Genomic DNA, 23,503 nt, shown 5'->3' with positions numbered 1-23,503 from the left:
TTGTCTGTCTGTGGAACGGTCTCTGCCAAATTATTCTGTCAATTATCGATCTACAGACTTGAAACTTGATATATGGGATATTCGGACCTGTGGAACAAAATCGATTGGGTTTTTAGCCAGAAAAATAGCTGCTAAGAAGTCAAAATCGAAAACTTGAACTTGGCAGGCATAATTTGATGTAATGTGTCTGCTCTATGCATGTACAAATATACACATTTATACATTTAACTGTGTTAATTTGTCAGTTTTGATATGTGTTGTTAGCTCAGATAGTAGCAAATACTGCTAAAGAACTAAATGTTTTAGTTTCGATTCTAGCTAATGGCACCAAGCTTATATATATATACAGAGGTTGGACAAAATAAGAGAAACACCAAACATTTTTGGCATCAATCTTTAAACGTGTTTTAAACAATCAAATCTTGACATATTTTAATGCTTTTTTGTTTATTATTTATGTCACATGATATGCTTAATTAAAATAAATTTATTTTACAGATATTTAAAGATATCAAAAGCTTTTCCTATAAAAATGGCAAATCTTACAGACTTCGAAAGAGGTCAAATTGTTGGAGCTCGTATGGCAGGTGCTAGGGTAACAGAAACTGCACGAATGCTTAGCGTTTCGAGAAGCACTGTCTCAAAAGTAATGACTACTTTTAAAAGAGAAGGAAAAACGTCCTCAGAAAAGAACAAGTCTGGTCGAAAGATGAAGATTTCTGAAAGAGCCCATGTTAGAGAAGATAGCAAGGCCATGGCTCCTAAAATCACTGCAGAGCTCAATAAACATTTACAAGACCCAGATTCCACAAAAAACTGTTCGTCAAGGTCCTGTTCTTCAGGAGGGGATGCGTCTGGTTGATGATTGTTCATGAGTGTCATCTGTGGACTGGATCGATTTTTACTCAGATAGAATAAATCAAAGACAAAACACATAGATCTTTATTATATCCTAGGCACAAGGTTTGGGAGTATTTCACTTTTAACTAATTGATTTATTTGATCCCTAAAACTGAGCTGTAACATGTGTTCCATAGGGCTACTATGATAATCCAAAAATTTTAATTAAAAATTTTTTTTTATTCCAACTAAGGGATATTGCAAGTGACTGCAGCGATTAGGGATTAGATTCATAGAGGACGTACATCTTAAGTGGGGCGTTGTGCAGCAAGATGTTTGTTCACATAACATTTAAATTTCTGCATGTTGATACAGTCAGGGATTATATGGAGCAGGGAAGGAATCCCAAAGGTAAGCAGTCTAAGGAAAGCATCTATTTGAATAGAAAGTCTTTTGGCATTTTCGGGCATATAGACTGAAAGAATCAGGTTTTGCTGCTGCTCGGTGTATTAAGTTCATCAGAGCACAGTGTTTGAAAGTACTTTTAAAATTTGTTTATATCAACTAGGAATTACTTTTGGGTCAAGCCGCCATTTTTTTTTTTAATCTTTAGTCTTTTCTTTTTTGTTTTTGTCATTGAGAAACATTTTCATAATATTAATCATCCAGAAACTGCATCCTGAGATAAGAGCAGGATAAATTTTCTGAAAAATTATCCTTTTTAGATTAGAAAACAAACAAACAAACAAACAAACAAACAAACAAACAAACAAAATGTACCCAAACGTGTAAAGAGAGATAATTCATCCTAACTATGAAAGAATTATCTCCCTTGGAAAGTTAGAATCGTTGTAACCTATTTCTAATAGTACAGTATATGATACAACACCACCAGATTAGTAGATGCTTATTTAGAATTAAACCCATAAAAAAAAACTCAACTTAATTGCAGAAAAAAATGTGTATGATGTACGTACCTGTCAAAGAACGAAGATGTAATATTCCAAAACTCACGTAAATTGATCAAGTAGTTTATGTTTGTTATATATAGAAAATTAGGCGCTTATGTCAAGGGATCCTTAAATCTAAGGGAGATAACCAGCATAGCCATAACAAAAATAAGCATATTTTACAACGCCAAAATAATCAGTAGAACAATGAAAGAATGTTAAATGAAAAAAAAAAAAAAAAAAAAAAGAGAGAGAAAATATAAGTAAAAAGTAGAAATATTGTTTGCAATTATGTGTGTGTGAAAATATTAAATAAACAATCATTAATTCAATTATAATATCGGTTGTTCGAGAAATTAATTTTTCTTCCGAGTCATAATTCATTAATACGGACTTTAGGTGCTTTTTTCGTAATGTTCTTGAAAAAAAAAAAAATCTTTCTTTTTTTTATTGTTAAAATTTACGATGCTTTATTTTCATAAAAAAGCAAAAGTAAATTTTTTTTACTAGTGAAAACCATAACTTTAGTGAAGGTGTTTTTTTGCTTAAACAAAATAATATATCTCCACTAAGATTCAAATACAAATAATGGGTTCATTATATTCTGTGATCATTATTTGATAAATACTGAAAATTAAATTAAACTTGGTTAATTTCCTGATTTTTGGTAAATTTTTAAGTAAAGGGAGGGGTCAAAATGTTTATACGTTTTGAACATCGGCATTCATTTTGCACGTACCTATTAAAAGTTTCATTCTTTGTATTTTTTGAGGTTAAAGACTATCTTTTGAAAACCTTACTATGATATTTACTTTTTTTTTTAAATGTGTTCATCTAATGAAAAACGATTCTCTTAATAGTCGCGTAAAGACTACATTTTGTATTTATGAATGTTATCAACTTGGTTACATAAAAAAAAAAAATCGTCGCAGCTTTCCTTTTTTAATGCTTTGATTTAATAAAAAAATATCACTTCCTAAATTATCAGATGAAAAAAAAAAAAAAAAAAATGAACGAATCTAAACAGGAGTTATCTCCCCTGCACAGTGACAAACTGTAAAACAGTTGCAATAATTTATACATTTTGAGCATCGGCATTCATTTTGCACGTACCTAACGTTCACATATAAATTGAATATAAAATCACCACCCAACTCTGGATCAGACAGCGTTTTAAGAAAATATAACTTAGGCATCATCATAATAAAGGCCGAAATTTCGACCCCCATAGCAAATAATAGTAGAAACTTGTAAAATAAAATTGATTCATTGTAATTTTTGCACTATTCTCAAGAATATTAAAAAAAAAAAAAAAAAAATCTGATGTATTTTTTTTTTACTCTCCATAAAACCGATAAATTTTCAAAATTTCTCCAAAAAGCTAAAAAAGCGGGGAAATTGGAACCGCATGTTATTTCTATATATTTTGCCGTAAGCAGCAATGAAAACAACACGATTTTTAAAATTCTCTCAAAAATCAACTAATTGATCGATTTCGTTAATTTTTGTACAGACTTAATTAAAAAAGACGGAACTATATATAAACTAAAATAAAATAATATACAAAAAGAGTCTTATATTTTGTTATGCCCCAGTTCAAAGTGATCATCTGATTTTTCTTTTGGGTTGGGTGGGTGGGGAGATTTACATATTAGTTTTTTGACATATTAAAATATACTGGAATAATGAAATAAAATATATTTAATTTTGGGTCACAAACGTTGCCGAGTTATACGATTTTTATCGACTTTTTGGAAAAAAGAAGTTGGAAAGTATATTAAAATTATGTAAGTTTAACGAAATTAAAAAAAAATTATTTATTATTTACATTTGACAGTTTCCATCTGTGTAATTTCAAACGATTTCCGAAATTATTTCTTACTTCTTTTTAATGATTCAAGGTTCATGAAAAGAAAAATGTGGAATATTCGGTAAACAGACAATCTTACTGTTCATAATTAAAAAAAAAAATTTAGTCGATGCCGTTTTTGAATAATGAATAATAAAAAAATATATTTGGAAATCGAACATGAAGAATTTTTTCTATGGAATGCCGATGACCCAATAATCTGTTCGCACGTTGCTGATAAAAATCATAGTGTTACTTGTTTCTTTTGTCAGAACAAAAATATAATTTCTAAACCAAGTGTAACGACACGCCAGAGACAGAGTGGCTGAACAAAAAACGTTCCAGTTGTGCATGCATCTATTATCTACACCCACGCAAATATTCCACCATAAATAGCAAAACTTGGTAATTGTTGCGGACGGTGTTGAAAGCACCCCACATGACAAAGGTGTTGACTTTTCATCCAATTGGTGCTCAGAAGAAACACAGTTTTCATAAATAATTTTCTAATGTCTCCTGGAGCCGATCAAAACATATAAAAAGGCACTGCGCGTAAAACACAACCAGTCAAGTCAGAATTTCCTTTCGGTACAGACCACCACCACAACCGCTTGCTCCGTCTCGTGACGTTAAACCATTAATATGATTTTGCGCGCCATGCACCTAAAGCTTATAAATCTCCCTAGATTAATTATCAAAAGAAAAAAAAATATAACTTTGTTGTATCCGATACATTCATGGAACTGATTAAAACAACCAATCTTTTTTTTTTTTTGTAAAAAAAAAAAAGGAAACATTTTTCTACAAACATGGCATTCTGCCTCAGTCAGAGAAAGATTTCTCTCCCCTGTTTTTCACTACATGTTTTAATTCAAATCTTGTCAGACTCTTTAAAAAATATATATAAAATCCTAGCGACTATACAACAAGTTACAAACATAGCATTTATGCCAGAACACTTCTTTCAAGAACATTTTCACATTCTCACAAACATCGGACGATTTATTCATTTATTATTTTCTGCTCGTGTGTTGAATCGGCAGACACACATAAAAAAAACACGTCAACAAGAAAAATAAAATTTATTATTTATTGCTATGTTAAATAAAACCATATATTTTTTTATATTCGACTTCGTCTTGATGCTGATTTTGCCACCTTTTAACATTTTTGTTTATGCTGAGGAACTAGAAAACCTTATCAAATTCACCCTCTTAACACTGATGACATTCTCCGTTAATCTGGTCCCTCATCGTAACAGTGGCGACCCCTCATCAAAATCCGATAGAACATGCAGCAAATAATAGATGGATGTTATAAAGGGTTCGCACACCCGAACCATCACCCTTCAGAAGAGTATCACTTTTACAATTGATTTTTCCAAGTACTCTAACCACTGTGCCAGGTTCAATCCTCGGTGTGGGCAACCGAAAGATACAATTGCAAATTACTCAGAACCTCTATCCAGTCATGGCTGATGGAACAAGGGCATGCTATCACGGCTACCAAGAGAGTAGGCCAGTGAACATGACAGCGTGACATCATTTCCTGATCAACTTGTAGGTATAGAAAGCTTCCGGTGGAACCACATGGCCATAAAAAATATTTTTCGTTGCCTTAGATTGTACATGTTTTTTATTCTCCTAAAGAGAAAAAAAAATTCTCCATTTGGATAATTATATATTTCCAATCATTATAATAATTGCACATTGGGATAATTTTAATCTAACAAAATATAACAGTAAGTGGGTTGTTTTTTAATTTTTATATCTATCGAAGAAAGTCAAATATTTCATTTTATTTATTTTTTTAAACTTCAAAAGAAACAATTTTTATATGAGAATATTTTTCAGTCCGTTCTTTTAATAATAAATAAAACTTTTCATTGAGTATTTCCAAATATTTTAAAGTTAGAAGCATTTTTCACAACAGTTTTTTTTTTTTAACTAAAACAATTGATAAATTCAATATTTTAGCACCGGGAGTAATTTATTTCTTTGAAATATGTTTAAAACTTAAAAGTTTTAGTTTGTTTGTTTGCTTTATAACATTTTATCTGTAAATAATTTACATGACTGAAATGGGAAATGAAATAGGAAATTTTCTATTCTCTCGAACATATTCTCTTTATTCTTCAAATTTTTTATTCTCTCGAACACTTTATTCATACAAACACAAATTCATCTTAAAAATTCATTAACTAATCAGTTTTAATTAAAGTTTTGATATGAACTTAAAATAAAGAGTACATCAAATTTTAGTTAACATATTTTCTTGTGTTTTATCTTATAAATAAATATTGTTTGGTATTTGTGCCGTGTACTTACCATGCTGAAATAATAATATTATTTAGAAAACCATCCTTAATAGGGAGGGGCTTTCTAACTATTCTGCACTTTCACTTAACAATTTGATGAAAAAAAAGATACCATAAAATTGAACTTGAAGATCCTACCTAAAATATAGCACGGTGCATACACTGCACAAGCACCATTATTATTATTATTATCATTATTACTACTACTACAACAACAACAGCAACAACAACAACAACAATAATAATAATAATAAAAAAGAAAAAAAAAAGTACTTCACAGGGAACGTGGACATGTGTAAACGGGTTTTAATTTAATGGTTGCTCCCTAAAAAGCACATATGCAGAAGGTTTTCATTGGTTTATTTAATCACAAAAACTTTTTTGAAGGTACTATTTGAGGCAAAAAAAAAAAAAAAAAAAAAAGGCCAAAAACATTATTTGAATATGTATGAAAAAATAAATGTAAAAAAAATAAAAATATTTAGTGTGGGAAATATAATAAAAATAAATTAAAATGAAATGAAAATAAAATAAAAACAAGTACAAAATAAAAGTATGAATCAAATTGAATTAAAGAAATAAAAAAAATTGAAAAATAAAATAAATACACCCTCGATTACAAAAAATTAAAACCCGTTTATGCAGGGTCCATATTCTCCGTGAAGTGCCAAAAAACACTATAGATGACCTCGACTGGCGCCACACCAACTAGTTGTGAAGGGTCAGGGGGGATGGAAAGTCCGAGGTAGGAGAGTAGTAACCAGATCTCCACTGGAAGTGTGCAGTTCAAATCTGGTACCTTGGGGGAGGTATTTTGTCACCCAAACCCCAGCAAACACCAATGGCCGATGCCAACGAGAAATCGATGGCAAATGGCTGTTGTGATAACGTGCAACCATCTGCATGAGTGGTCAAGAGTTGGAGAACATTGAAAATCTGGGGAGACTTGTTGTCATGCAGTCTTCAGCGAATATCACAGATTACTGCCAGTGAGCGATCACTGATGATAGCCTGTGAGGCAACTTCTAGTGAGTGAAATAATAATAATAATAATGTCCCTCCCAAATTCACCACTCCCTGATTTAATATCGTAGATATTTACTATATTTTCTTAGTTTTTAACTAATGTTCACATTATGGTATGATTGTCTTTTCGTAGTTATGTGAACTTCATTTCCGTATTCATGTATTCTGCACTGATATGGAAATGAAGACTATAGCGAAGTATAAAATTCCTAACCATGTAACTGATGAAAATATGTTACACATTTTGATGAAAAACATGGGAAAAATAAACATAGAAGAACAAGAAAAACAAAACTTTAAATATAATTTCTGTATTAAAAGTAATAGTTATTTAAATATTTCAACAAATAATCTTGTGGGGAAAATCCATTTCCCCTATAAGGGGCACTCTGGATAGGAATAAAAATAAAAATTGTCTCAGTCATGAAGGATTTCTCCTCCACCGGTCGAGAACAGAAAAGGTGAAGTGTAGCATCAAAACAGATACTACTACACTGTGATCTTATCCCGAAGGCCAAGAATTGATTGTGTTTTATGTTTCTTTAATTGTTTGTTCCCTAAATTCATAATTCAGTTTTATCAGTATTAGATTATATATTGCTTTAAAATTACGTAATTTTACATAGATAATGTTTCTATTTTATATTGAATAAAGTTCAGTTTCATTATTAATCGAATTGGGTTCCTTTCTTTTCCTTTTTTAACACGTTTTAATGCTCTTTTAAAAAATGCCGTCATATAGTATCGACAGTAACAGTTCGACAAATCTAACCTACATTGTCTGCAGACATTTTTCAGTTAACAGGCCTTCTATATCTCGGTGGCCGTGATGCTACCCCTGTGAATTAAATATTGAAATTCTGCCCAAATTCCTGAGTTTGACAGAAGCATTCCCAAGTTCGACAAAATACACCTGAAGAAGGTAGGAGGTTACATCGACCGAAACGTTGTGAAAAATCACACTCAAGATGAGAACAGTAGTCCGATGAATCCAAATAATGTGAATAACCAATCCTCATCTCAAAAATTCAGAAACGTCAATACAAATTTACGCATTCATTTAATGTGTCGACAAATATAAAGAACATACAACATTAACAATAACAAAGCAATAAAATATCTTTAACTCACCACTGGCTGGAAACTCTATCTTAATATAATAGGCATATTCGATCAACGCCAGAATGTGCTCAGCCAGGTGAAAGCATGTCTCTCTCTCTCTTCGAATTCTTGAGTCAACTCTCTTATGATCGTCTCTACCATGCGAGATAGGTATAGAATCTAGGACAGCGTCATCTTACATTCCTCCACGTGGGATTCGACCCACCATGAGGAAAGCATGCTTGCGCATCATGTTGTCCAGGTCTCGCTGCCCAAGGAGAAGTAACTCACCAATGTCTTAGCAAACAGTGTTCTTTGTTTATTTCCCAACACGTTTATTGAAAATTACATTTCTTTTGTTATTCACTTTTCCCAATTTTTTTTCCTCTATAAAAGACTTGACTCATTATTGCTTATAGCTTCTCCAACACTACTTTTTCCATCGTTATTTTGTTTTATAATCAAACAAATCCTATTTTACTCTGATAAAACTCACAAACCAATAGGATGACAACAGTCTGAAACGTATAAATAGTGAAATGGATTTGCTTATAAAATGGAGTCATATTGATATTCTGTCAGTTCGGATTCATGCCCTTCCTAATCCTGCCCATCAAATTTCACCTTGGTGTCAGATCACTCTAGAAACAAGGTAATACAGACTTAGGTAAGAGAATTGGGCATCGATGTGGTGACCACAGAGAAACTTTTTCACTCAGGTGAGAATTTGCTCTGCTCCCCCCCCCCACATATATAGTAATGAAATCAAAAGGGCGTAGTGTTTACCTGATATACGCAATGGTAAACTCCAATCTAATATAAATACCAATGTTTATATATGAATAATTTAATTTCAACCGAATAAAAAAGCTCAATATATATATATATATATATATATATATTTTTTTTTTACAAGGTATTCACCACTTATCAAGGCCCGGAAGCCACTTGGGGATAAGGGTTATTGTGTGTACAGTACGTTAGTGTTGGAGATTTGATAAAGTGTCTTATTTAAGGAGGCGTTTCATCAGGAATTTGTTCACATTGGACTTGAAGATATCCAGGTTGTAGTCAGGTGGGAAACAGGCAAGCGGTGCAGAGTTCCACAAGCGTGAACTTCTAAGAGAGAAGCTTTGTTCATGGAATTTATGTTTTGATTTTGGCACAGATAAGGAGTGGGGAAAATTTTTGACAGTGGTTTCAGCTAGGCGGGTGTTTTTCGTGAAAGATTGGCGAGGGAGGACCAGAGATTGGAGTTCAGACGAGCACCTGCCATGGTAGTAACGATAAAACAAAGACAGGCTCACAACGTCTCTTCTGTGGGAGAGGGTTGCAGGGAAGAGAAAAGGGCATCACCCACTAGGCCACGAAGCCTATTTTGTACTCTGTCAAGGCAGGATAGGCTGTTTTTAGCAGCTCCTGTCCAGATGTGGCAGCAGTACTCCATCCTTGGACGTACTTGGCTTTTATACAGATAGAGAATTGCATCAGGGGTGAGATATTTTCTGGAGCGGTAGAAGGATCCAACCATTTTTCCAGCGATCTTGGCAACTGACTTGATGTACGTATTCCATTTCAAGTCAGGGGTAAAAGTCAAGCCCAGAAGCTTATCAAAACATGGAGCTTCCCCTAGATGAGAGCCACCCATATCAATTGATGCCAGATGGGGATCAGAGCGTTGATGATGTAAAGATCGGAGCTTGGTTTTAGATGCATTAAAAGTAACCAGCCATCTCCTCCCCCATTGTACCACGCGCTCAAGAACAGAGGAGAGAGAATCTGAGAGAACTTTGTCATTTACAGCCTTTAATGTGTTGCCATAGATGGTCGTGTCATCAGCATAGATGTCAACGAATGATTTTAGTATGTGTTTTGGGAGATCATTGATGTATATCAGGAAGAGAGTTGGGCCTAGGATGGACCCCTGAAAGACTCCAGCATTAATATTGATGGCCTCTGATTTCTGCCCATCAACTACTACTCTTCTGAACCTATCAGAGAGAAATGATTTTATGATCGAGAAAACATTTCCAGTCATACCGTAGCTGAAAATCTTGTGAAGTAGGCCCTTACGCCATACCTTATCAAAGGCCTTTGATATGTCAAGAGCAATTGCCCTAGAGAGGAAGCCTTTGTCAAGAGATTCGCTAATCCTTTGAGATATAACAGCACATCTGCTGTAGATCTGGCAGAATGGAAACCATATTGTATGTCACTAAGAAGGTTATTTCTGCTGAGGTGGTTGACTACTTCTCTATTTAATATGGATTCCAACAGCTTACTCAGCACACACAGGAGACTTATTGGTCTGTACTGAGAGGGAGAGGACTTATCACCTGAGTTCTTAAATACAGGGCATACTGATGAGGTTTTCCAGGGTGTTGGGAAGCACTTCTTTTTAAGGCAACACTTAAAGAGTCTTGTAAGTATGGGGGAAAGTTCTGGTTGAAGCTTTTTCAGCACAATGATTGGAATGCCGTCAGGGCCAGTTGCTTTACTGGAATCAAGATTCTTGATTAGCTTGGCAACATCACGCACAGATATTTGTATCTTGCATAGCGTGTTGTCTGTTATAAGAGGAAATATGGGGAGTTGATGGCCTTCGTCGCATAGAGTAGAATTAGCTGCAAAGTTCTTGGCAAATAGTTTGGCCTTGTCTGATGCTGACGAGATGACCTCAGGTCCATTGATGATGGTTGGGATAGAACGCATGCATCTGTTCAGGATCCTGTTTGCTATTTGCCAAAACTGGTGGGAACCAAGCCGCTGCTCAGCTACTTTGGATTTAACAGACTGAGCATATAGCTCTCTTGCATTTTTTATTACTCTTTTGCAGTGGTTGCTGGCAGTCCTGAAGGCAGCTTTAGTCTCAGTGCATCTATTACGTTGGTAGCTATGGAAAAAGTGATTTCTGTGCACGATGGCAGCAGCACATTCTGGGGAGAACTATGGCTGGCTGTTAGGTTTTTGTTGGAATATTTTGGATGGTATGAATCGGTCTATGCTTACAATTAGCCATTCGGTCAGGTCTGATACTATGGAGGACACATTTTTTTAAACATGGAATGCAGTGGTAGATCAGATATAAGTGTATGGAAGCTATCCCAGTCAGCGGTAGATTATCAATATACAGTATGGTGGAGAGGTACATCTCCAGACTTATTGCATTTCGTTTTTATCTTAACTGATACAACTGCGTGGTCGGAAGATCCCAGAGGAGTCAGAACGTAACTTTAACATAGCTCAGGGGAAGTTGTGAGAAAAAGGTCTAGAAGGCTAGCATACTGACCGGAAGTATCGGGCACTCGGGTGGGTTCGTGGACAATCTGGGTGAGGTCATAGGCAATGGCAAAATCATGACAGAACTTCCCCTCATCATCTGTCTTGTTAGAGTGGGTCAGCTATAAAACCTTGTCTCGGCAGCCGAGATAATGCATATCTTATTTTTCTTTTAATAATTTTATTTGAATTCTTTCCCCTTTTCCTTGAACCTATTTGTGAATTATTCCAAGGATTTTGGCCTTTTGGATTATTTTGGACTATCTTTCAATTACGCGATATCCTTGGATTCAACTTGTGCAAATGGAAATTTTACTAACTTTCTTGGATTTACATTTTTGGATTTTACGTCATTGGATACTTTACCTTTCACCAAAATCCCTTAACGTGAAATCACCTTTTTCCTCACCATATTCCCTATGACTTTTGTTATCAAGTAAGATCTTTGACTTACTTGCAGTCCCATTAAATACTTTTGCATGCAAAATCCGATCCCGCATTTTGCTAATTCCTACTCTCTGATGAGAAGGAAAGTATTTCTTTGAAACTCCGCAGATTAAGGACTATCCACTTATTTAGTGTTTCCTTTTCAAATTAAATATGTTTTAACTTTTTTTACAAGTGTTTTTTAACATGTTTTATTAACTATTTGTTCTTATATATATATATATATATATATATATATATATATATATATATATATATATATATATATCCACACACATCCAAAACAAGCACACAGAAGGAGTAGACAAGCAAAACACAAAACAAAACTCTCTCATATTAATATAGATTTTCCCCAGAGATCGATCTCTCACAGCATGATAATATTAAAGCAGTTTGTTGTTGTTACGCGTATCTGATTCTTTTCATTGTTCCCTTATGAATTCATTATAAAAGTATTAAAATCGATTGCACTGCAAGTTGAGAGGAAGTTTGTTGACAGCCTCATACTTATCTCTCCTTTCAAACATTTAATCTGTACAACAGATACGCGTGCACACCATCTGGACACTCTTGAAGTCTGTAGTTGTAAGGAATGCAATAGTGACAAATCTAAACTAATCATGCATGTGTGTGTGTGTGTGTGTGTTTGCATGTGTGTGTGTTTGCATGTGTGTGTGTTTGCATGTGTGTGTGTGTGTGTGTGTGTGTTTGCATGTGTGTGTGTGTGTGTGCTTGCATGTGTGTGTGTTTGCATGTGCGTGTGCATATGTGTGTGCACGTGTATTATAGCCCGCGCGCGTGTGTGCGTAATATTTTGATGGATGCTGTTACGGATCTATGGAATTAACAATAATGGTGAGTTTCAATCCAATAGGGTCTATTAAGTTCATTTACGTATTAACAGGAGGAATATATTCGTTCAAAGATGGGTAAAATTAATTTTACTTAAAAGAACAGATTTTCACCACTTTTATGTCCCCTTATAGACATTATAATCAGTATGTATAATGCTACAATACCTTATCTCTAGAATCTTTATTCCAATTTTGATAAAAGCCCAATCCATGGTTATGATTGATTTTTTAATGCATCAAGGATGATCTTCAGTGATGCACTGTATTCACTGCCAATTAAAGCTTTCATATCACATCGGCTGAAACAGCAACCCTGACTTGAGACGCGTCAAGTTGCTTTCCTGAAACTGCTTAACTATGCACATCAACGTTGCTAAGATTTTTCATTTTTGGGGGAAGTAACAATCTTATGAAAACATATCAGCAGGCATCAGCGAACGAGAATAATCCCTCCTCCTGCTCTTCTTTCACTTTTCCATGTTTTAACTGTTATTTACTGGGTTCCCATACAGGTAAGTTAGTTTTTTCCTTTTTTTATGAACTTCCTAATCTAATTTTTACTTTTGAAGCAATGTAATTGAACAACTGTTTCCATGTAATTTACTTTGTTCTGTGTATGACTAAAAATGAACCGCAAAAGTCATTGATTCTTTATCACAAATTATTTAGTTTTCGTGTTGGAACTAGAAATTAGAATGTTATTTTTTAAAATGATCAATTCTACTCACGTTAATATTAATATCGAAAAACATATAAACCAATAAATTATTTACTATTTGCACACAACATGTGCCATAGAGAACGTGAATGCCCACTGTAAAGAACTTGGATGCCTACTGGAAAGAACTTGAATGCCTAGTGGAAAGAAGTTGAATGCATACTGGAGTGAACTTGAATGCCTACTGGGGAGAACTTGAATGCCTAGTGGAAAGAACTTGAATGCCTAGTGGAAAGAAGTTGAATGCATACTGGAGAGAACTTGAATGCCTACTGGGGAGAACTTGGATGCCTACTGGAAAGAACTTGAATGCCTATTGGAAAGAACTTGAATGCATACTGGAGAGAATTTGAATGCCTACTGGGAAGAACTTGGATGCCTACTGGAAAGAACTTGAATGCCTAGTGGAAAGAACTTGAATGCCTAGTGGAAAGAACTTGAATGTCTAGTGAAAAGAACTTGAATGCCTACTAGAAAGAACTTGGATGCCTGCTAGACACTATCCTCAAGTGTCTAAGGTCTCTCTGTAAAAGAGGTTGTCAGGACAACCTAACATGAAGATACTTTTACAAACACTTAATAAATATTCAAAATAACATAATTTTTGAATAACATCTCCTCGGTATGGCTTCCCTACACTGGCTTATACAAGGAATGGTGCACCTTCTCTAAGTGATGTTACTTCAGATTGCAGTCCAAAGTTGGATACTCCACCAGACTAGACGAATTCTTTCATAGAATCCAGTAAGACCAAAGATATACTATAACAGATTTTAATTGTCAATTGGGGAGAGGAAAATTATGTTCTAAATTTCTTTACTAACTCAGTGTTTGTGATATAAAGGAGAACTTTAATTAAATATTTGAATGTCTACGTATCTCATATAGAGATCAAATGTTAGCGCCAGGAATGGGGCCCCTTGATTTCTGAGAACTTCGACTGAAGTAAAATGAAACAAAGAGTATTGAGAACAATCTTACTGTTGAGTCTGAGTCTCACCAATCAAAATTAATGAAATTATTTCAGAATGATTAACTAGTTAGGCATAAACTCGAATATAACTTTGTGACTTGCCGATTAGAAAAAGGAAAAAAAAAAAACCCAAAAAACAAACAAAACGATGTTATAGATTTGCACATGAATATATCATGAATCAGACAAGACAAAATATCCAATTCACATTACAAATCACCATGTTAGGTAGATATATACTGACGTTTTACACACTAAATAGGTCAACATGCTGATTAAAAAAATAAATGCATAAGTACAATACAAATTTAGATATTAGATTAAATGCATACGCTAACGATTGTCAATTTTACGAACTAATAAGAAAGATTAAACTTTATAGGTTATATTTTCCTCGCTCAGGCATTGATATTAAAAGCCTACTTTTCTATTTAAAACTTATTAAAATGAACTTTCTAATATACTCAATCATGCATATGCTAGCAACTACACAAAGGTTAACTAATTTGCATATGTTTTAGAAAAGTGTGGAGAAAATATAGGCTAACACATGGGGAAAAGGTAAACAAAGTTCATTAGGATAAAAGAAATAATACTAAAAAATACTACTACTACTATTTTAGTTTATCCTTAGAGAAGAGAAGGACAAAAATTCGATTAAGGATGCTCAAAATGTGGAGATACTTAAAAAGGTAGAAAACTATGCCATGAGGATTATGAAGAAGGCAGCTAAACTGAAGCCTCTACCAATGATGAGCCTAAAGGAATCCTTTGTTGCAGAGGGCCGAGAGGCCAATCGACCATACAACAAAGTAGACACAACACAAAAAAGTAACGGCAATATCGAAGAAGGATGACAAACATAAGTGATCTGTAAAAGATGACAGAAAAAAGGTAAAATGAACTGCAAATGGATCCAGGTTTAGATTCTTAAGTACTGCAGGGTCGGTTTAGCAATGTGCAGTCAGGCATTGTCATGGAGGAGAATTGGGCCTTTTCTGTTGAATAATGCTGGGTGTTGTTGTCGAAGTTTCTGATGCATTTCATCCATTTGTTGACAGTACTTCTCTGCCGTAATAGTTTATCTACATAAAAAAAAAACAAAAAAAAAAACTGTAATGGATGATACCAGTCGCTGACCACCAAACAGTCAGCATGACCTTCTTTTGGTGCAATTCTGGTTTTGGGAAGTGTCATAGAGCTTTGTCTGTGTCTAACCACTGAGCTGAGCATTGCCAGTTGTCGTAAAGAACTCACTTTTCATTGCAAGTCACAACCTAGTCGAAAAACGTTCTTGTTGAGTAAAAGAAGGGAAGATGGCACTTCATAACGGCGTTTCTTTTGGTTGTCGTTCAATTCGTGAGGCACTCATTTATTAAGTTTTTTGTCGTTCCTATCTCTTTCAAGTGGTTTGAAATCACCGTATATGTTAAGTCTAATTCAGAAGCAAGTTCTCGAACAGTTGTGTGTGGATTAGCTTTGACTAAGGCTCTTAATTGATCGTTGTCAATATCTGATGACCGACAACTACGCTCATCATCTTCAAGATTCTGCCGTCACAAAATTTCTTAAACCACCATAGTGCTGTGCATTCAATAGTGATTCTTGGGCCAAATGCTTTGTTGATATCAGCCTAGCTTGGATTGAAATAAGAAAATTATGCGAATTTGCTTTTTTTTTCCATCTTGTATTCAACGTTCTAAAAAGAAAATATAATTGTTTTAAAACAATTGAAATTTAAACGATTAGTCTTTGTTTTCTTTTTCAAACATCTCAATAACTTCCTGCATGAGAAATGTTTCAAAAACCTAAGTGATATCAAAAATGCCTTCAGCGACTTCATCGTTACAAGAATGTACGATTTTTACGTTATATAAATTCCCTTGTTTTGCGTTGGCAAACGTGTGTTGGTTCTGATAGTGCTTATTTCAATCAATAGATGTTTGTTTGAGCCGAGATTTATTAATCTGAATTTAAAAGTTAAAATCCGCTAGAACTTCTTGTCCACCTGATAATCTATCTATCTATCTATCTATCTATCTATCTATCTATCTATCTATCTATCTATCTATAAAAGTGAAAGTGTCTGTGTGTCTGTGTATCTGTGTGTGTGTGTGTGTGTGTGTGTGTGTGTACATTTCCCTACGCAATAACTCTGTCACTTTTTAGTCTACATACTCGAAATTTGATATACAGGGTACTGAGATTTGAGAAAATCTTTGTAATGCGTTTTCGACCAGAAATTTGGCTGTTAAGGGGTCAAAGTTAAAAGATTTGACCGTTGAGAACGCTACCAAACTCCTCCGACAATTTTGAGTATAAACACTTGAAATTTTAGATATAGGTTCCTTGGACAGGATCTAACTAAATAACTTGATTCGAGCCCAAAACAATAAATGTTAAAGGGACATAATAGGGGTCAAAGTTTAAAAAAAACTGACCTCTGCGGTCTCTACCAAATTACTCACACAATTTCTGGTCTAAACATTTGAAATTTGACATAAAGGATATTCAGAGATAGGGCAAGCTTTTTAATCGGTTTGGGTCGAAAATTTTTAGTTACCAATATATAAATGTATGTATGTATGTATGTTTGCATGCCTGCTTAGAACTTTTGACAGAGGCGTCGGATTTTTACAAGATTAGTATCGTTTTGAAGTTCTACCTTTCAGACGACAAATATAAAATGATTGGCTAAAAACATTAATATCTTCACCTTAAACTGACCACTTTTCTATAGGGGGGATCGCTTTTTTCGCCGATATTTTTGAAAGTCATCCTCTCCTTTCGATTGTCTAGCCTTAAAACCTACACCACTTCCTGTTTGGCGGTGGTCGTAACAGCAAAGACGTCAGGTTCCCCTCCCCCATTCTTTTCCTCCTCTGCAGTATGGGTTCGAACCTCCTTCCTACTACCACTTTTTTTTTTTTTTTTTGCTCAACACACACATCCAAATACCCGAGCAACGCCGGGCTGAAATGCTAGTATATCTATAAAAGTGAACGTGTCTGTGTGTCTGTGTGTGTACATTTCCCTAAGCATCATGAAATTAAGAAATTTTTGATAATAAAAATTAATTACATAAAATGAATAAAAAAAGAAGAAAAAAATATGTTAGTTATTTTACCGGTTGGCCCATTACCATAAAATTTATTTTTGTAGCATGAAGATAGGTGATCCTTGTATTTCTATGCATATACAAAAATTCATATTCTAAAATAAATAAATAGGTGGGTCTTACACGAGAAAGTTTGTGAAGTGTGTGTGTGTGTGTGTGTGTGTGCGTGTGTGTGTATGTGTGTATGTGTATAGCAAGTTTTACATACTCTTTTATTTTTTTTTGTGCGACAAAAGGGACACATGTGGAATAGTGAGCCGTGGGTGACAGCTGCAATCTAGGGAGTGAAATAGCTCAAGCAAGGCGAAAACAGGAGGAACATTTTGTGCCCTACCCCAGCTTTTATAACCCAGATGTTAGTGCCCACCAGTGACAAATGCCAATCGTTATAGATGTGTATCTCCCAGTGTGCGTACATGTGCACGTGCGTGCGTGTGTGTATGTAGTAAAGGATGTAATACTACACTAGTTTTTACATGTCAAAATCCACGTTAATGAAAAAGCACTGATAATATACAAAATATGTCATATTATAATAAGTTAGATCATAATATGTATGATTACATATCATATATTTGAATCAATATTTATCTAAGAGACTTATAGTTAGATGGTCGCTTTCATAAAATACTAAAGAACTTTGAAAAAGATGTTAAAATTGCCTCAAGTCAACTGGTTAGTTGAAGTTAGGTGGATGTCTGCTTTCTTTGGCGTTTTTCTTCTTAATGTATTAGATTGTTGTATAAGTTCCCGCCGTTTCACAAAACATTTTTTGTTCTGAAACGTGTTTTGATATTTGGTAAAATGTTATATATCATTAGAAAGCATGCATTTTGTTTTACAAGATAATGGTCATCGTTTTTTGCTCATACAATTTTTTCTTGTTTTTCAGAACCGTCCAATAGATTGTCAAGTAAATAAAAAAAAGTCCCGTTTTCGACACACCCTTCTTTTCACCTTTAATCGAGATCAAAAAGTGAGTTAAGTGACCAAGGATATTTGTGCCGTATATGGAGAAAACGCGATGGCTGAGAGAACTGTTCGAGATTGGTTTACCAGATTCAAACATGGTAATTTTGACCTCAATGACGCTCCTCGTTCCGGAAGACCACTCAAGATAGACAAAGACCAACTCATGTGAATTGGGTGAAAAGATGAAGTGTGATTCTGCAGCAATTTCATACCACCTTCAGTCGATGGGATTCACATAAAAACTTAGAGCTTGGGTCGCACACGAACTTACTTTTGCTGTTAAAATTCTTTAATTTTCAAAAAAAAAAACAAACAAAAAAAAATCGGCAGGAACTTATGCAGCAACCTAATATGTAAAATGTAATATAGAAAGTTGCTATACTCAGTAAATGTTAACTAATATTTGAGCGGTCAAAAAGGTTAGCATGGTTTGGAATCCCATATCGTATGAATAAAAGTCTGTAATACGTATAGGCGGAAATAACGTCAGATATGAAAGACAGACACATGTTAAAAATAGACTAACGAAATTGGCGTTTAAAAAGCTTACGCTTAATAAGCCCAATCGCTTTTTCTTTCTATCAATGAAGACATTTACAACTTGATGTAATTAGTTGTAATATGATTAACAGGCGCAGTCCAATAAACCTATCGTTTTATCGACCTGGTGTTGTCGAATATGTATTTTTTTCATGGAAATAGTTCCAGACAGGGCATAAAGCCGCTTGATGTAAGGAGCTAAGAAAATAATGCTTTAAGGTAAAAAAAACAAACTTGCCAACAATAAGTGTTAGATGGAATAGATTCTGACCCAGAAAAAAACAATTCTTCCCTTTTTGACAGAAACATTGCTCTTGGAATGTGAGGACTAAAGGACAAAATAAAGAAAGCAAGAGTTACGAACTGCTGAAAGTAAACCCAAGATCCGCTTTCTACTCTCCTTTGCCTACTTCTTCCGAAAAAAAGTATGTCTGACATGCTTTGATTTTCAGAAACAAGTTCCAATAGACACATGCATTGGTGACGGTCCTCAGTGCGGGGAGAAGAACGACAAATGTGGATGAACAAATCGATGGAGGCTTAACATGCGCAAATGTATGGCTTGAATAATTGTTGAAAGTTAATCACGTGATTGTTGGAAGTTAATGAAGGACTAAACAAGTAAGTTACATAACAAGATGCCATATTTTTTTATGAACTTTGCATGATTTATTTTTTATGCATCTCATTTACGAATTGTTTTGAGAATGTTGTGAAAGGTAACAGTTTTGGTTGTTTGTGACGTCTACAAACCATTACACAGGTTCGATCATCATCTCAATTATTTTACATGAATGCTGCAATTCGTTTTATCTATAAAATTATTTAGCGGAAAGAAATAGTCATAGAGAAAACCATAGAGAGAAACAAACACATTAAAGTAACGAGTTACTTGCACGCACACAGAAGAGATAGATAGCTATATATATATATATATATATATATATATATATATATATATATATATATATATATATATATATATATATATATAGAGAGAGAGAGAGAGAGAGAGAGAGAGAGAGAGAGAGAGACAGACAGACAGACAGACAGACAGACAACCTGTTTTGTATTGTACACAGCTTCCCCCAACATTACTAAGGCATTTCAGAAAATGGCCACGTTTCACATATGCCTACTTAAGTTGCCAGCCTAAAAAGGAAACAGCTCTTTTCTTCAAGAAGCTTATCATCGAGTGGCCTTCAAGCCTTGATAAGTGGGGACTCGCTTGTAAAAAACAAAATGTAGTTCTGCCAACTTCCGTTAACTTAAGGTTAAATTTTGACCTCCTATCCATCAATCAGTTTCCATTCAACTAACGGTAGACATATTTTATTACACAGAAACGTGAGAGCATGGAAAGTAATATGGTTAAGATTTAAACATGAAAAGTAAAAGCAGTAGTTGTAAAAAATGGAAAAGAAAAAGACAAGATATTTTAGTAAAAAATATAATAAATTTATAACTTAAAATATTGCAACATTAAGAATTTTTTAAATATTCAATTTAACATTATATAATCAATTCTCAATTAATTCTGCAATATTTTAAGTTATAAAGTTAATATATTATTTTACTAGTCCTTGTACTTTTCCATGTTTAAATCTTAACCATATTACTTTTCATGCTCACATTTTTCTATGTAATCCATGATTTTTCCAGACTTTGCTTTGAAATAAAATTTTCTCTCTCTATTTCACTTATTACCTGTGAATTATTAGCGACAGTACAGCTGAGCGATAGATTGGGACAGCGGTGAATTATTAGCGGCAGTTGTTTTATATCCTATTACATCATCATCTCAATCATTCCCAGCCGATTTGAGGTAGTATAACAGATTTGGTTGCTATGGTAATCAAAAGCCAATCAAAAAAAAAAAAAAAAAAACAAAAAACCTTGTCTGTCAGTTCCTTACGGATTCTGAGAATTTTTAGACACAGTAATTTTATTATAACTTTTGTTTTACTGAACGAAAATTGAAATTTTTTTCAAAATGTAACTAAGAAGGTGACCTATTAACTGTAAAAATTGTTTAAAATTTGGTCGCAAAATGAGTGAACGGTGAAGCTTAAAAGCAATTCTAAATGAGTAAAACTAATACTTAACCATATATTCAAAGACGGTATTGAATGATAACAGATTTCGTGTTCTTGTCACGTTTTATCTTTTTTAAATACTGGAATTATAACTTAAGACTTAAATAATGGATTTAAAGCAGCTAGGATCCTGGATATGACCTTAAAATATATCCGATGGTAAGGCCCCAGCTTGCGGGCTTTGGGGAGTGTGGAGCCACTCTTTTTAATTGCCATTGCTCCCAGGTCCACTCTGACCCGGAGTGGTAGTACCTATTACAGTCCCAACTATGGGTTAAATAGAAACCGACTTGAAAAAAAAATACATATTCTATTAAAAAATTTTTCTTCAAAATCACTGGATTCTGTATTAAATAACTTGAAAAGGGTTGATATGCCATAAAACAACCAACCAACCAACCAACCAACCAACAAACCAACCAACCAACCAACCAACCAACCAACCTAAAGCAGCTAATTTCGAGTTAACCTGATCACCTCATCAACATAATTTAAAAACTAATAATTTGGTGTTTTAATTGTCATGATAAAGTTTTGTTGGTGCAAAAATAATGTCGTTTTTTGACGCTCACCTTCAAAAGATTATAGCTTCTTTCATAATAACCTTTATTAATTGAAATAAGAAACATTAGAATCGACACATTTTTGCCAACGAAAAACAAGCTTATTTATCCCATTAGAATAGAAATCCGGAGTTCTGGAAGCGATGAAGTCATTAAAGGCCGATTCGGCATCATCTCGGCTTTTGAAGCATTTTTCACATAGGAAGTTGTCGAGATGTTTGAAAAAGCAATAATCGGTAGGCGAGAGGTCCAGTGAATATTGTGGATGAGGCAGAGTTTCATAGCCCAATTCGTTCAGCTTCTGCAGGGTCAGTTGAGCAACATGTGGGCGAGCATTGGCATGGAGAAGAATTGGTCCTTTCATATTGACCAATTTTGGGTACATATGTTGAAGCTTCTGGTGCATTTCATCAATTTGTAAGCAGTACTTCTCTGCCATAATCATTTCGCCCTGATTCAAGAAGCTGTGATGGATGAGACCAGCCGCAGACCACCAAACAGTCACCATAACCATTTTTTTTTGGTGCAATTTCGGCTTCAGGAAGTGTTGTGGAGCTTCTCCGGCTTCCAACCATTGTGTCAAATGTCGCTGATTGTTATAGAGGATCTACTTCTCATCACACGTCACAATTCGCTTGAGAGATAGGTTGTTTTTGTTGCGCAGAAGGCGTGTAGAAGACACCTTGAAACGATTTTTTTGATTATCGTTCACTTCTTGCGGCACTCGTTTATCCAACTTTTTTGACTTCCCTATTTGCTTTAAATGGCGAACGACGGTTGAGTGGTCGACCTCGAGTTCAACAGCAACTTCTAATGTGGTTTTGCAAGAATCGGCTTCAATTAAGGCTTTCAAATGTTCATTATAAACCGCAGTCGGTCGGCCGCGACTGTCTTCATCTTCGAGGCTCTCATCACCATTGCGAAATTTCTTGAACTACCGTTGTGCCACACATTTGTTAGTGGTTTCTGGGCCAAACACCTCATTGATAACACGAGTTGTCTTAGCAGCTTTTCAGCCTAGTTTGAACTGGAACAAGAACATCATGCAGATTTGAATTTTATCCATGCTGTCAAAAAGCCTGCAAAAAGATCAATGAAGAGATTGAGATGGTAACAAATAACACAGTTCGATAGAGCGAAAAACACACTTCAAAATGATAACATGGCTATATATATATATCAATGAATTAATTCAGAAATCATATATAAAAGTAACATATGTGAGAAAACGATATTGTTTTTGCACCAACCTAATATATATATATGTATATATATATAGTCATCCACATACAGTACTGTTTCGCTGTTTCACAGCTCATCAGTGTGGCTAGACAGGCAACTACCTCAAGCCAGGCTTGAAAGCCGACCGTCTGTACGGCAGTCAAGGCTCCTAACCATTACGCTATTGGCGGCTGCTGGACGAGTAGTGAATTTAACGATGTTTTGACATCGTCCGAGATACCTCCACTCGATTTGTTTACACAAAGAGCGTCGCTTATATATATATATATATATATATATATATATATATATATATATATATATATATATATATATAAATAAATTAAAATTCAAAAGTTTTTTCCAAGTTTACAAATTGAATAATTCTGTAAACTAAAAGCAAGTGTAGATATTAGTATTAATATTTATAGGACAATCCTAACCAAAAAAACAAAAAAACAAAAGAATTGGGCATAATCACATATGCCCAATTCTTTATCTTTTCTTTTTAAAGTTAAAAAAATTCCAATTTTTCTGATGAGTCAATGCAGATAAAATTCAGTATTGATATAATAATGATTGTTTCTGAGTTACGAAACAGGTGCTGTAAAAATATGTAAATTTTGACATGTTGAAAGG

At 34.3% G+C, this 23,503-nt stretch overlaps 1 protein-coding gene across 2 annotated transcripts in view; it reads left to right on the top strand.

Annotated features, from left to right (window-relative positions):
• The window catches only part of LOC145258992 (glycine receptor subunit alphaZ1-like), a 441,610-nt gene that overhangs the window by 180,717 nt on the left and 237,390 nt on the right, over positions 1-23,503 (top strand). For both annotated transcript variants that reach the window (XM_080116658.1, XM_080116659.1), the window contains exon 2: positions 18,365-19,605. The gene's annotated coding sequence lies outside the window, so the exon portion shown is untranslated. The remainder of the gene's footprint in view (positions 1-18,364; positions 19,606-23,503) is intronic.

The sequence above is a fragment of the Euprymna scolopes genome, chromosome 3 (genome assembly GCF_053919585.1).
Source record: "Euprymna scolopes isolate OS-2025 chromosome 3, ASM5391958v1, whole genome shotgun sequence".
NCBI classification, from domain to species: Eukaryota; Metazoa; Mollusca; class Cephalopoda; order Sepiida; family Sepiolidae; genus Euprymna; species Euprymna scolopes.
The sequence above is the reverse complement of the archived record's forward strand: the minus strand, read 5'-3'. Positions and strand labels throughout refer to the sequence as shown.